The sequence below is a fragment of the Lissotriton vulgaris genome, chromosome 6, assembly GCF_964263255.1.
Source record: "Lissotriton vulgaris chromosome 6, aLisVul1.2, whole genome shotgun sequence".
NCBI lineage: Eukaryota > Metazoa > Chordata > Amphibia > Caudata > Salamandridae > Lissotriton > Lissotriton vulgaris.
This window is the reverse complement of record NC_141694.1, coordinates 761,159,792-761,173,351: the sequence shown is the minus strand read 5'-3', so window position 1 is coordinate 761,173,351 and position 13,560 is coordinate 761,159,792. Positions and strand designations below refer to the sequence as shown.

The window sequence follows — 13,560 nt, the reverse complement described above, 5'->3', positions numbered from 1 at the left end:
AAAATGAGATATTAGAGACCAGGTGTCTATGAGAGGACAGAGGCCCAGGGGATATTATCATTAAGGCCATTTTTGTTGGTAGATAGCCTGTATACCCATCTCTGTTCTTTCTCATACAAGCGTTTTTGTATGTTTGGTCCTGGGGATATCTGCTCAATGACGGTCCAAAACATGTCATTCGTAGTATGACCTTTCTCAAGAAAATGGTCCGTCAAGCGAGTCGCATTTTTCTTGCAGCGTATAGTGCTGCGGTGCTCGCAGATTCTCTGCTTTACCTTCCGGGTTGTCATCCCAATGTATCTTTTTTTGCAAGTGCACTCAATGAGATAAACTACATTTTCACTGTTGCAGTTGGTATGTGCAACTTGCCTCCAGACTTTACCAGCCTCTAGGTCAAGGGACTTTGTATTCTTTGTTAAGTGGCATACGCTGCAATCTCCGCAACGAAAATGTCCAGTCACATCCGGAAGGCCCCATGCTCTGGTGATTGAGGGGGTGTTTGGAGCCAGTTTTACTTTAGGTCTGGTGTTGACAAGGGTGTCTTTCAGGCTCATAGACTTCTTGAAAGAAAAAAGTGTTTTTTCCCAATGCAAATTGCCAGTGTTAATAATGTTCCAATGTTTTTTTATACTTTTGGTTACTTGGTTGGATACCGAGTTGAATGTGGTCACACATGTCAGCGGTATTTCTGTGTCAACTCTTGTCTTTTCTTCCAGGAGTACTTCCCTGGGCTGGTTCCTGGCCCTCTTCTGGCATTTGTTTATTATTTTCTTAGGATACCCCCGGTTATCCAGTTTTTCAGAAAGATCATTCGCTTGTTCTTTGTAGTCAGACAGTTGACTACAATTCCTGCGGAGTCTCAAAAATTGTCCGTAGGGTAGGTTTTCCCTGAGTGGTCGAGGGTGGAAACTCTCAAACCTCAAAAGATTGTTTTTCGCCGTTGGTTTGTAATGGGTTTTAGTTTCCAGATGATTGCCTACCTTGTTGATTACTACGTCAAGGAAAACAATTTCTCTTTTGTCATAGTTACTCGTGAATTTAAGGTTCCTGTCGCAGGTGTTTATCCAAGCGATGAATTGTTCCAAGAGCTCAGTTGGTCCTTGCCAAATAGCAAGGATGTCATCAATGTACCGCCTCCAAAAGGTCAGATGTTCGCGGTATGGATTCACAGCGTTCAAAATAAACTTGCTCTCGAAATCATATACATACATACCAGCTATGCTGGGAGCAAAAACACTGCCCATTGAGGTCCCCCCGGTTTGTAAGAAAAGTGTTCCTTCAAACTCGAAATAATTGCGTTTGAGGGCCAGCTTTGCGCATTCCAGAATGAAGGCCTTGGGAGTACGAAATGGCCAGTCTGCATTCTCCAAGGTAATCCCCAGTACGTGAATAGTATCGTCTTGGGGTATGCTTGTGTATAAGCTTTCGATGTCAAAGCTCAATAACACAGTTTCCTCATCAACTTCCACATTCTGGAGTAGGTTCAGTAGACTTTTCGTGTCCTGTAAATAGGTGGTTGACTTCTGTACAATTGTTTTTAGAAAAAAATCACAGAATCTAGAGAGAGGCTCTAATAAGGAGCCAATGCCAGAGACTATTGGGCGTCCTGGAGGGGGAAGTCTGCCCTTATGCATCTTTGGTAAGATGTAAAAGTAAGGGGTCTTCCCTTCGGTGGTACACAGATAGTCTGCTTCCTGTTTAGATATTGCGCCATTGGATTCAGCTATCTCAATCAGTTGACATATTTCAGCTTTCAGATCGCTTGTTGGATCTGTGCTCAAAACTTGATAGTGATTTCTGTCACTCAGGAGTCGGACACATTCTTCTCGATAGGTGGTAGTGTCCATGATTACTAACCCACCGCCCTTGTCGGCAGGTTTTATGATTATTGTTTCACAGGCACGTAGTTCCTTTAGTGCCACTCTTTCTGCGTTGCTGAGGTTCTGAAAATGGGTTGGTATTTCCATCTTTTCAACGTCATTGTAGACGGCTTGTTCAAAAGTCATTATTTCCACTGGTGTTGTGTGTGGAGGTGGCATAAAAGTTGATTTTAATCTTAACCCACTCTCGTTCTCAACTTCGCACTCTTTTGGTTGACCCTGTTTCTCAAAAAAGGCTTTAAGCCTTAGTTTTCTGAAAAAACTGGCCAGCTCACAATGTAACTGGAATTTGTCAAGTCGTGCCGTAGGGACATAGCCAAGTCCTTTATTGAGAACATTTTCTTCAATGCCTGTTAGTGGTCTTGATGACAGGTTCGTGACTAGGGTTTCGCACTGCTTGTGCCTGCCTTGCTCTTTGTTCGGTTGCTCACTGGGTCGTCTTCCTCCCAGTGTACCTGATTCGGTTGTCTGTTTTTTCCCCTTCCTCTTCTGCCCCTGTGAAAAAAAGGAGGGCGAAATTGGAAAGGGGGAGGCTGGAAATGTGGTTGGAAAGGGGGTTGCCAACCATACATCTGGAAATTTGCCGTCTGGTTGAAAGGGTCCTGAAACATTGGGGGCTGGTAACCGGGCCAAAAGTTTCCTTGGCCTCTTTTCCCTCCTCTACCCCTTTGCCTATTAGTGCTGGTGTTAGATCCGTTGCTGCTACCTGATGAGACACTGGATGTGTCAGAGTCAGATGGGAGTTTCTCAGCTGGTTTGAAATCGGGATCTGAGTAGGGGTATGTCTTGACAAAGGAGAATCTTTTCAAGTCTTTTTGAAATTTCGTAGCTTTTTGCTGGGTCAGGTTGTCTTTGTATTCAGTTATTTCTTTATTAATTTCGTCCAGCCTTCTTTTATATCCAGTTATGGTGGCCTTTATATGTGCCTCTGTCTTTTGGATGTCAATTTGAATGGCTTCTGATAGTCGGTGGGTTAGTAATCATGGACACTACCACCTATCGAGAAGAATGTGTCCGACTCCTGAGTGACAGAAATCACTATCAAGTTTTGAGCACAGATCCAACAAGCGATCTGAAAGCTGAAATATGTCAACTGATTGAGATAGCTGAATCCAATGGCGCAATATCTAAACAGGAAGCAGACTATCTGTGTACCACCGAAGGGAAGACCCCTTACTTTTACATCTTACCAAAGATGCATAAGGGCAGACTTCCCCCTCCAGGACGCCCAATAGTCTCTGGCATCGGCTCCTTATTAGAGCCTCTCTCTAGATTCTGTGATTTTTTTCTAAAAACAATTGTACAGAAGTCAACCACCTATTTACAGGACACGAAAAGTCTACTGAACCTACTCCAGAATGTGGAAGTTGATGAGGAAACTGTGTTATTGAGCTTTGACATCGAAAGCTTATACACAAGCATACCCCAAGACGATACTATTCACGTACTGGGGATTACCTTGGAGAATGCAGACTGGCCATTTCGTACTCCCAAGGCCTTCATTCTGGAATGCGCAAAGCTGGCCCTCAAACGCAATTATTTCGAGTTTGAAGGAACACTTTTCTTACAAACCGGGGGGACCTCAATGGGCAGTGTTTTTGCTCCCAGCATAGCTGGTATGTATGTATATGATTTCGAGAGCAAGTTTATTTTGAACGCTGTGAATCCATACCGCGAACATCTGACCTTTTGGAGGCGGTACATTGATGACATCCTTGCTATTTGGCAAGGACCAACTGAGCTCTTGGAACAATTCATCGCTTGGATAAACACCTGCGACAGGAACCTTAAATTCACGAGTAACTATGACAAAAGAGAAATTGTTTTCCTTGACGTAGTAATCAACAAGGTAGGCAATCATCTGGAAACTAAAACCCATTACAAACCAACGGCGAAAAACAATCTTTTGAGGTTTGAGAGTTTCCACCCTCGACCACTCAGGGAAAACCTACCCTACGGACAATTTTTGAGACTCCGCAGGAATTGTAGTCAACTGTCTGACTACAAAGAACAAGCGAATGATCTTTCTGAAAAACTGGATAACCGGGGGTATCCTAAGAAAATAATAAACAAATGCCAGAAGAGGGCCAGGAACCAGCCCAGGGAAGTACTCCTGGAAGAAAAGACAAGAGTTGACACAGAAATACCGCTGACATGTGTGACCACATTCAACTCGGTATCCAACCAAGTAACCAAAAGTATAAAAAAACATTGGAACATTATTAACACTGGCAATTTGCATTGGGAAAAACCACTTTTTTCTTTCAAGAAGTCTATGAGCCTGAAAGACACCCTTGTCAACACCAGACCTAAAGTAAAACTGGCTCCAAACACCCCCTCAATCACCAGAGCATGGGGCCTTCCGGATGTGACTGGACATTTTCGTTGCGGAGATTGCAGCGTATGCCACTTAACAAAGAATACAAAGTCCCTTGACCTAGAGGCTGGTAAAGTCTGGAGGCAAGTTGCACATACCAACTGCAACAGTGAAAATGTAGTTTATCTCATTGAGTGCACTTGCAAAAAAAGATACATTGGGATGACAACCCGGAAGGTAAAGCAGAGAATCTGCGAGCACCGCAGCACTATACGCTGCAAGAAAAATGCGACTCGCTTGACGGACCATTTTCTTGAGAAAGGTCATACTACGAATGACATGTTTTGGACCGTCATTGAGCAGATATCCCCAGGACCAAACATACAAAAACGCTTGTATGAGAAAGAACAGAGATGGGTATACAGGCTATCTACCAACAAAAATGGCCTTAATGATAATATCCCCTGGGCCTCTGTCCTCTCATAGACACCTGGTCTCTAATATCTCATTTTGCTGTAACCCTGTGCCAACTGCCACACTGTAACCCTATGCCATCTGCCAAACTATAATCCTGTGCCACCTGTCTGCGGAAGGTACTAATTGAGCCCCCCTTCTTGATCCTTAGCAAGGGTTAATTCAGTCTAAAAATTTGTTTAGCAAGGGTCAATTCAGACTCCGGACATAGAGTTCTGAATAAAAAATTCAAACCTGGGCTAACGAACTTCCTTATAGAGTTCTTTTCCACCCTGCAGTGAGCAGCGCATTGTGTCTAATATCCCCTATGGCTGCCTGCTCAGTGCATGCTCAGTAACTTGCCAGGATATACAAAATAAAATCATCACTTTTGACCAGAATTTACTGTGGGCTAGGTTAAGACTCCACCTAGCGAATTACTCAGTACTTTAACTTCCTTACTCGAATATGTCAAAACTGTGCCCCTTTTTTCCCCTCACTAAGTTCAAGCATTACGCTGCCTTTTTATTTTAATATAATCTGTCCCCGATCACGGAGGCTCCCTGTTGTCTCCGATCACGGAGTTTGTTTTGAGCTGTCGCTATGGCAATCAGACGCGCGTATGACGATCACGCACGCACGTGACGTCATCGCGCGCTGCTGTACCGGCCACGCCCTCCCCGCTCACAATGGCGGCTCCCTTTATCAACAGACGCCGATTCTTCCTCCAGTGCGGGTGCACGGAGGGAAAGTAGGTTATCGGCCCATTCGGAACGGAGAAACTGTAAGTAGAATCCGCCCTGACCGAAATACCTCGGATTCCTACCCCCATTTTAAAACTAACTACCGAGGAGGTTAAAAACGATACTGGAGACCCCCCCCTTTTTTTGAATCACTATTCATGTCCCTTTATCTTTCTCATGCAGAATACGTTTTGAACTCTGTATTTCCCCTCATATCCCCGTGAGGCAAACCTTCCTCCATTGAGGAGTAAGTGTTTTTCTTTTCAAAAAATATGTGTGTATTGTGGTGTTTTGTTATATGTTATTTGTGGTTTTGGATCAAGTTGGCATTTCTTCACGTCGGTAATTCTTGACACAAAAAGGATAGAATTATGACTGAGGCACGCACTATAAAAAGTTGTGACAGAAGTGGTTTAAAATATAGAACTACGCATGCGTGCTCACTCACACCCATATTGATAGGTGTGCCCTACCAAGTATCATTTGGTTATAAATATAAGAAACTAGGCTGACACACCGCACCATGGTTTATTCGCATCACTGAATGTGGAATGAGTCACAGACAGAACGGACTACGTCACTCCACTACGTTACAGGCACGTAATTAACCTTTATAAGTGATAATGTTCTTTCTTTTACAGGTTTGTTCCTTTGTATGTAACCACTTCTGGGTTACTATTTTTTACCCACTTAGCAAATCGCTATTTTTGGGTCTGAAAGGGTTGCAGGTATGGCAGGGTGTTAGTGTACCCTGACCACCCAATTCCTTTACATCATTTTTGGTCCTGATGAAAAACCGGCAATCCCATATGGTTTGAAACATGTAGACCCAGCACATACCAAAGATACACTAGGTCTGATTAAAGCCTTTATTGTATCATCACTGTTTTTAATATTGTCCAGTAGCTTCAGAATAAAATATATTTGGTAAAAGTTATACCAGGACAATTTTTAACTCACTGACTATTTTTTACATTCATCACCCACATACCCGCTCCACTGTATTCAGGTGTTGTAGCACACCTTGGCGGCACTCGGCTGTCGAGGTGGCCCCGATGATGAAGCATGTCACCGACCAGGTCGGTGAGTGAGGGGTTCCTTAAAAACAAAGGAGGACTTCTTCTTTTACACTAGTGTCTCATCCCACCAATACTGGCTGTTTCAGCCTTATTTTTGGTGGTACTCCTTCATATTGTTGTATAGCTACTTACCTAGGGGACTGGGAGTACCCTTCCATCCACAGCAGTGGATATAATCCCTTAACTCTCTCACCTTGTTAAATATATATCTTGGCAGCGCACAGCTGCGAGAGTATATGTCCTCCTTTGATCCTTAACCCGTCCTTTTGACATCTCACCTACACATACGTCACATTTTTTTCTCAACCATGGGAGAAAACCAAGGTCTCACATACTCCACAGAGGAGATAGATGCTATCTTCGGGGAGATCTCTGGCTTTGCGGATGCAAGCATTTCCCAGACGATATCACAAACAGGCGACTGGGAGAAACTAACGGAAATGAAAAGGGAACGCATAAGAACAATATTGCATGGCACCATTCTAAAAGAATATGTCACCAACAACATGGCACCCAAGGGTCTTTTGGTTACTAATGCCCCACGGATTTTTCTAAATGATGCAGAGTTTCGAAAAGACTGGGCACTAATAGCCTGGCACTGCACGCATGATTGGATTGTCTTAATACTGAAAACAGCCCTGAGACTATCAGAAGCCATTCAAATTGACATCCAAAAGACAGAGGCACATATAAAGGCCACCATAACTGGATATAAAAGAAGGCTGGACGAAATTAATAAAGAAATAACTGAATACAAAGACAACCTGACCCAGCAAAAAGCTACGAAATTTCAAAAGGACTTGAAAAGATTCTCCTTTGTCAAGACATACCCCTACTCAGATCCCGATTTCAAACCAGCTGAGAAACTCCCATCTGACTCTGACACATCCAGTGTCTCATCAGGTAGCAGCAACGGATCTAACACCAGCACTAATAGGCAAAGGGGTAGAGGAGGGAAAAGAGGCCAAGGAAACTTTTGGCCCGGTTACCAGCCCCCAATGTTTCAGGACCCTTTCAACCAGACGGCAAATTTCCAGATGTATGGTTGGCAACCCCCTTTCCAACCACATTTCCAGCCTCCCCCTTTCCAATTTCGCCCTCCTTTTTTTCACAGGGGCAGAAGAGGAAGGGGAAAAAACAGACAACCGAATCAGGTACACTGGGAGGAAGACGACCCAGTGAGCAACCGAACAAAGAGCAAGGCAGGCACAAGCAGTGCGAAACCCTAGTCACGAACCTGTCATCAAGACCACTAACAGGCATTGAAGAAAATGTTCTCAATAAAGGACTTGGCTATGTCCCTACGGCACGACTTGACAAATTCCAGTTACATTGTGAGCTGGCCAGTTTTTTCAGAAAACTAAGGCTTAAAGCCTTTTTTGAGAAACAGGGTCAACCAAAAGAGTGCGAAGTTGAGAACGAGAGTGGGTTAAGATTAAAATCAACTTTTATGCCACCTCCACACACAACACCAGTGGAAATAATGACTTTTGAACAAGCCGTCTACAATGACGTTGAAAAGATGGAAATACCAACCCATTTTCAGAACCTCAGCAACGCAGAAAGAGTGGCACTAAAGGAACTACGTGCCTGTGAAACAATAATCATAAAACCTGCCGACAAGGGCGGTGGGTTAGTAATCATGGACACTACCACCTATCGAGAAGAATGTGTCCGACTCCTGAGTGACAGAAATCACTATCAAGTTTTGAGCACAGATCCAACAAGCGATCTGAAAGCTGAAATATGTCAACTGATTGAGATAGCTGAATCCAATGGCGCAATATCTAAACAGGAAGCAGACTATCTGTGTACCACCGAAGGGAAGACCCCTTACTTTTACATCTTACCAAAGATGCATAAGGGCAGACTTCCCCCTCCAGGACGCCCAATAGTCTCTGGCATCGGCTCCTTATTAGAGCCTCTCTCTAGATTCTGTGATTTTTTTCTAAAAACAATTGTACAGAAGTCAACCACCTATTTACAGGACACGAAAAGTCTACTGAACCTACTCCAGAATGTGGAAGTTGATGAGGAAACTGTGTTATTGAGCTTTGACATCGAAAGCTTATACACAAGCATACCCCAAGACGATACTATTCACGTACTGGGGATTACCTTGGAGAATGCAGACTGGCCATTTCGTACTCCCAAGGCCTTCATTCTGGAATGCGCAAAGCTGGCCCTCAAACGCAATTATTTCGAGTTTGAAGGAACACTTTTCTTACAAACCGGGGGGACCTCAATGGGCAGTGTTTTTGCTCCCAGCATAGCTGGTATGTATGTATATGATTTCGAGAGCAAGTTTATTTTGAACGCTGTGAATCCATACCGCGAACATCTGACCTTTTGGAGGCGGTACATTGATGACATCCTTGCTATTTGGCAAGGACCAACTGAGCTCTTGGAACAATTCATCGCTTGGATAAACACCTGCGACAGGAACCTTAAATTCACGAGTAACTATGACAAAAGAGAAATTGTTTTCCTTGACGTAGTAATCAACAAGGTAGGCAATCATCTGGAAACTAAAACCCATTACAAACCAACGGCGAAAAACAATCTTTTGAGGTTTGAGAGTTTCCACCCTCGACCACTCAGGGAAAACCTACCCTACGGACAATTTTTGAGACTCCGCAGGAATTGTAGTCAACTGTCTGACTACAAAGAACAAGCGAATGATCTTTCTGAAAAACTGGATAACCGGGGGTATCCTAAGAAAATAATAAACAAATGCCAGAAGAGGGCCAGGAACCAGCCCAGGGAAGTACTCCTGGAAGAAAAGACAAGAGTTGACACAGAAATACCGCTGACATGTGTGACCACATTCAACTCAGTATCCAACCAAGTAACCAAAAGTATAAAAAAACATTGGAACATTATTAACACTGGCAATTTGCATTGGGAAAAACCACTTTTTTCTTTCAAGAAGTCTATGAGCCTGAAAGACACCCTTGTCAACACCAGACCTAAAGTAAAACTGGCTCCAAACACCCCCTCAATCACCAGAGCATGGGGCCTTCCGGATGTGACTGGACATTTTCGTTGCGGAGATTGCAGCGTATGCCACTTAACAAAGAATACAAAGTCCCTTGACCTAGAGGCTGGTAAAGTCTGGAGGCAAGTTGCACATACCAACTGCAACAGTGAAAATGTAGTTTATCTCATTGAGTGCACTTGCAAAAAAAGATACATTGGGATGACAACCCGGAAGGTAAAGCAGAGAATCTGCGAGCACCGCAGCACTATACGCTGCAAGAAAAATGCGACTCGCTTGACGGACCATTTTCTTGAGAAAGGTCATACTACGAATGACATGTTTTGGACCGTCATTGAGCAGATATCCCCAGGACCAAACATACAAAAACGCTTGTATGAGAAAGAACAGAGATGGGTATACAGGCTATCTACCAACAAAAATGGCCTTAATGATAATATCCCCTGGGCCTCTGTCCTCTCATAGACACCTGGTCTCTAATATCTCATTTTGCTGTAACCCTGTGCCAACTGCCACACTGTAACCCTATGCCATCTGCCAAACTATAATCCTGTGCCACCTGTCTGCGGAAGGTACTAATTGAGCCCCCCTTCTTGATCCTTAGCAAGGGTTAATTCAGTCTAAAAATTTGTTTAGCAAGGGTCAATTCAGACTCCGGACATAGAGTTCTGAATAAAAAATTCAAACCTGGGCTAACGAACTTCCTTATAGAGTTCTTTTCCACCCTGCAGTGAGCAGCGCATTGTGTCTAATATCCCCTATGGCTGCCTGCTCAGTGCATGCTCAGTAACTTGCCAGGATATACAAAATAAAATCATCACTTTTGACCAGAATTTACTGTGGGCTAGGTTAAGACTCCACCTAGCGAATTACTCAGTACTTTAACTTCCTTACTCGAATATGTCAAAACTGTGCCCCTTTTTTCCCCTCACTAAGTTCAAGCATTACGCTGCCTTTTTATTTTAATATAATCTGTCCCCGATCACGGAGGCTCCCTGTTGTCTCCGATCACGGAGTTTGTTTTGAGCTGTCGCTATGGCAATCAGACGCGCGTATGACGATCACGCACGCACGTGACGTCATCGCGCGCTGCTGTACCGGCCACGCCCTCCCCGCTCACAATGGCGGCTCCCTTTATCAACAGACGCCGATTCTTCCTCCAGTGCGGGTGCACGGAGGGAAAGTAGGTTATCGGCCCATTCGGAACGGAGAAACTGTAAGTAGAATCCGCCCTGACCGAAATACCTCGGATTCCTACCCCCATTTTAAAACTAACTACCGAGGAGGTTAAAAACGATACTGGAGACCCCCCCCTTTTTTTGAATCACTATTCATGTCCCTTTATCTTTCTCATGCAGAATACGTTTTGAACTCTGTATTTCCCCTCATATCCCCGTGAGGCAAACCTTCCTCCATTGAGGAGTAAGTGTTTTTCTTTTCAAAAAATATGTGTGTATTGTGGTGTTTTGTTATATGTTATTTGTGGTTTTGGATCAAGTTGGCATTTCTTCACGTCGGTAATTCTTGACACAAAAAGGATAGAATTATGACTGAGGCACGCACTATAAAAAGTTGTGACAGAAGTGGTTTAAAATATAGAACTACGCATGCGTGCTCACTCACACCCATATTGATAGGTGTGCCCTACCAAGTATCATTTGGTTATAAATATAAGAAACTATGCTGACACACCGCACCATGGTTTATTCGCATCACTGAATGTGGAATGAGTCACAGACAGAACGGACTACGTCACTCCACTACGTTACAGGCACGTAATTAACCTTTATAAGTGATAATGTTCTTTCTTTTACAGGTTTGTTCCTTTGTATGTAACCACTTCTGGGTTACTATTTTTTACCCACTTAGCAAATCGCTATTTTTGGGTCTGAAAGGGTTGCAGGTATGGCAGGGTGTTAGTGTACCCTGACCACCCAATTCCTTTACATCATTTTTGGTCCTGATGAAAAACCGGCAATCCCATATGGTTTGAAACATGTAGACCCAGCACATACCAAAGATACACTAGGTCTGATTAAAGCCTTTATTGTATCATCACTGTTTTTAATATTGTCCAGTAGCTTCAGAATAAAATATATTTGGTAAAAGTTATACCAGGACAATTTTTAACTCACTGACTATTTTTTACATTCATCACCCACATACCCGCTCCACTGTATTCAGGTGTTGTAGCACACCTTGGCGGCACTCGGCTGTCGAGGTGGCCCCGATGATGAAGCATGTCACCGACCAGGTCGGTGAGTGAGGGGTTCCTTAAAAACAAAGGAGGACTTCTTCTTTTACACTAGTGTCTCATCCCACCAATACTGGCTGTTTCAGCCTTATTTTTGGTGGTACTCCTTCATATTGTTGTATAGCTACTTACCTAGGGGACTGGGAGTACCCTTCCATCCACAGCAGTGGATATAATCCCTTAACTCTCTCACCTTGTTAAATATAGCTCTCATGGTGACGCCAGCTTCAGTCTGAAACATCCAGAAACAAGGTGGGGCTTTCATCGTTTGGGAAAAAAAAAGTTTTAATCCAATGAAAAGTGTTATTTTTAGGTCACATGACCTAGTCTTACATAATTAGGAAAAGAAAAGTAAAATGAACCAATGAAAAGTTTTATTAACAAGTCACATGACCTGTTATGCTTACGTTACGCGCTGCGCGGCGCGCTCTGGATCGTTTCCGGGAAGCTGCGCCTTGCGCACCGGAGCACATCCGGGTGCGCTAACGCGTCGCGTCATATGACGCATTACGCGACAATGCAGGTGCAGAATATAGTCAAAATGTCTCCACCAACCAGCGGTCGGAATTCCACCGCTTTCAGCAGTCCAAAAAGTTCGGTCAAATCTTAAGAGCGGGAGCAACTCAACTACATGGTGAGCGAGACGTTGTAGTCGCAAGAGCGAGCGGTAAACAGCTGAATGGCGGAAGAGGCACAGAGTACCAAAAGCGGGCGGAATGGCAACTAAAACGGTAAAGGGGCGCCCTACGACAGCGTGTCTTCAGGTGAAACGGATTGTGGGACAAGGTCCAGAATGAAAGATTCTTCAAAAGGGAAAAAATTCCGCCGGACCCCGGGAGCCGGCCACCTATGCCGGGGGCGATCTCAGGCCTCACCAGGGCAACACGACTTGGGGAGGGGGCAGGAGCCAAGCGCCCCCTCTCAGTCCGCGCCATCTCACCGCTCCTCGGGAGCCTCCGTCAAGCGGTTTAGGGAGGCACCGTATCACATTGTTTTCCAATGCAGTCAGGTCCACAAATGGACCCCACTACTTTGAATAGTGAAGCTGCAGCAGGTGCAAATAAGGTTTAAACAGTGTTACAAGAACTGCTTAGAACTCTGAAGTATGGCACTCAATAACCAGGACTTATGCCATTTATGTAAGGCAGTGACATGGAAGCAACTCAGGGACAAAAAGCATGAACGAACATTCACGTATGAAAATCTTATTTGGAGAAGGGGTAGAATCCAAACGCCCCCTGCCAGTTCGCGCCACTACACTGTATGTGGAAAATCTGAAGCCATCATTCTACAAACTCTCAACGCTTGTTATCAGTGCATGACTTTCATGCTCGATCGATTGAGCTAGCCGGATCGGGCAATAAAAAGTATAAAATAGTTATGTAAATAGTTATTTAATAAAATGTTTTATTCTGTTTCTTTGGTGGTGTGTTGTGTATATTTATAATATTTGCATAGGGTTTGCCGTTATTTTGGGCGGTGTGGGTGGCGGAGTCGAGCTGTTTTGCAGCCCTCATGGTGTGGAGCTCAATTCATTTCACTATTTTCGTATTTCTCATGAAGGGTTATTCCTAATGTTTGTATTTTACCGAGGTTAAAAAGAGATCGAATTAGTGGTCTACTGATTTTGCTCGATTACTTTTATTTTTTTTGCACGATTTTTCACTATCTGCAAAGACTAAACAGAGTATTGCGACTTTGTGCTTGTTTGTAAATAGAGAATGATCCAAAGAGAACCAATTGTAAAACAGTAAATGCTTGGATAATAATCAATCAAATGGAGAGACAAGCAGGTACGACGGATTACAACAGGGGTAAAGGTCTGCGTTAACTACC

At 43.8% G+C, this 13,560-nt stretch overlaps 1 protein-coding gene across 2 annotated transcripts in view; it reads right to left on the bottom strand.

Moving 5' to 3' along the window:
* Positions 1-13,560, bottom strand: part of LOC147707950 (G protein-coupled receptor family C group 6 member A-like) — a 341,581-nt gene that overhangs the window by 29,604 nt on the left and 298,417 nt on the right. The window lies entirely within an intron of this gene.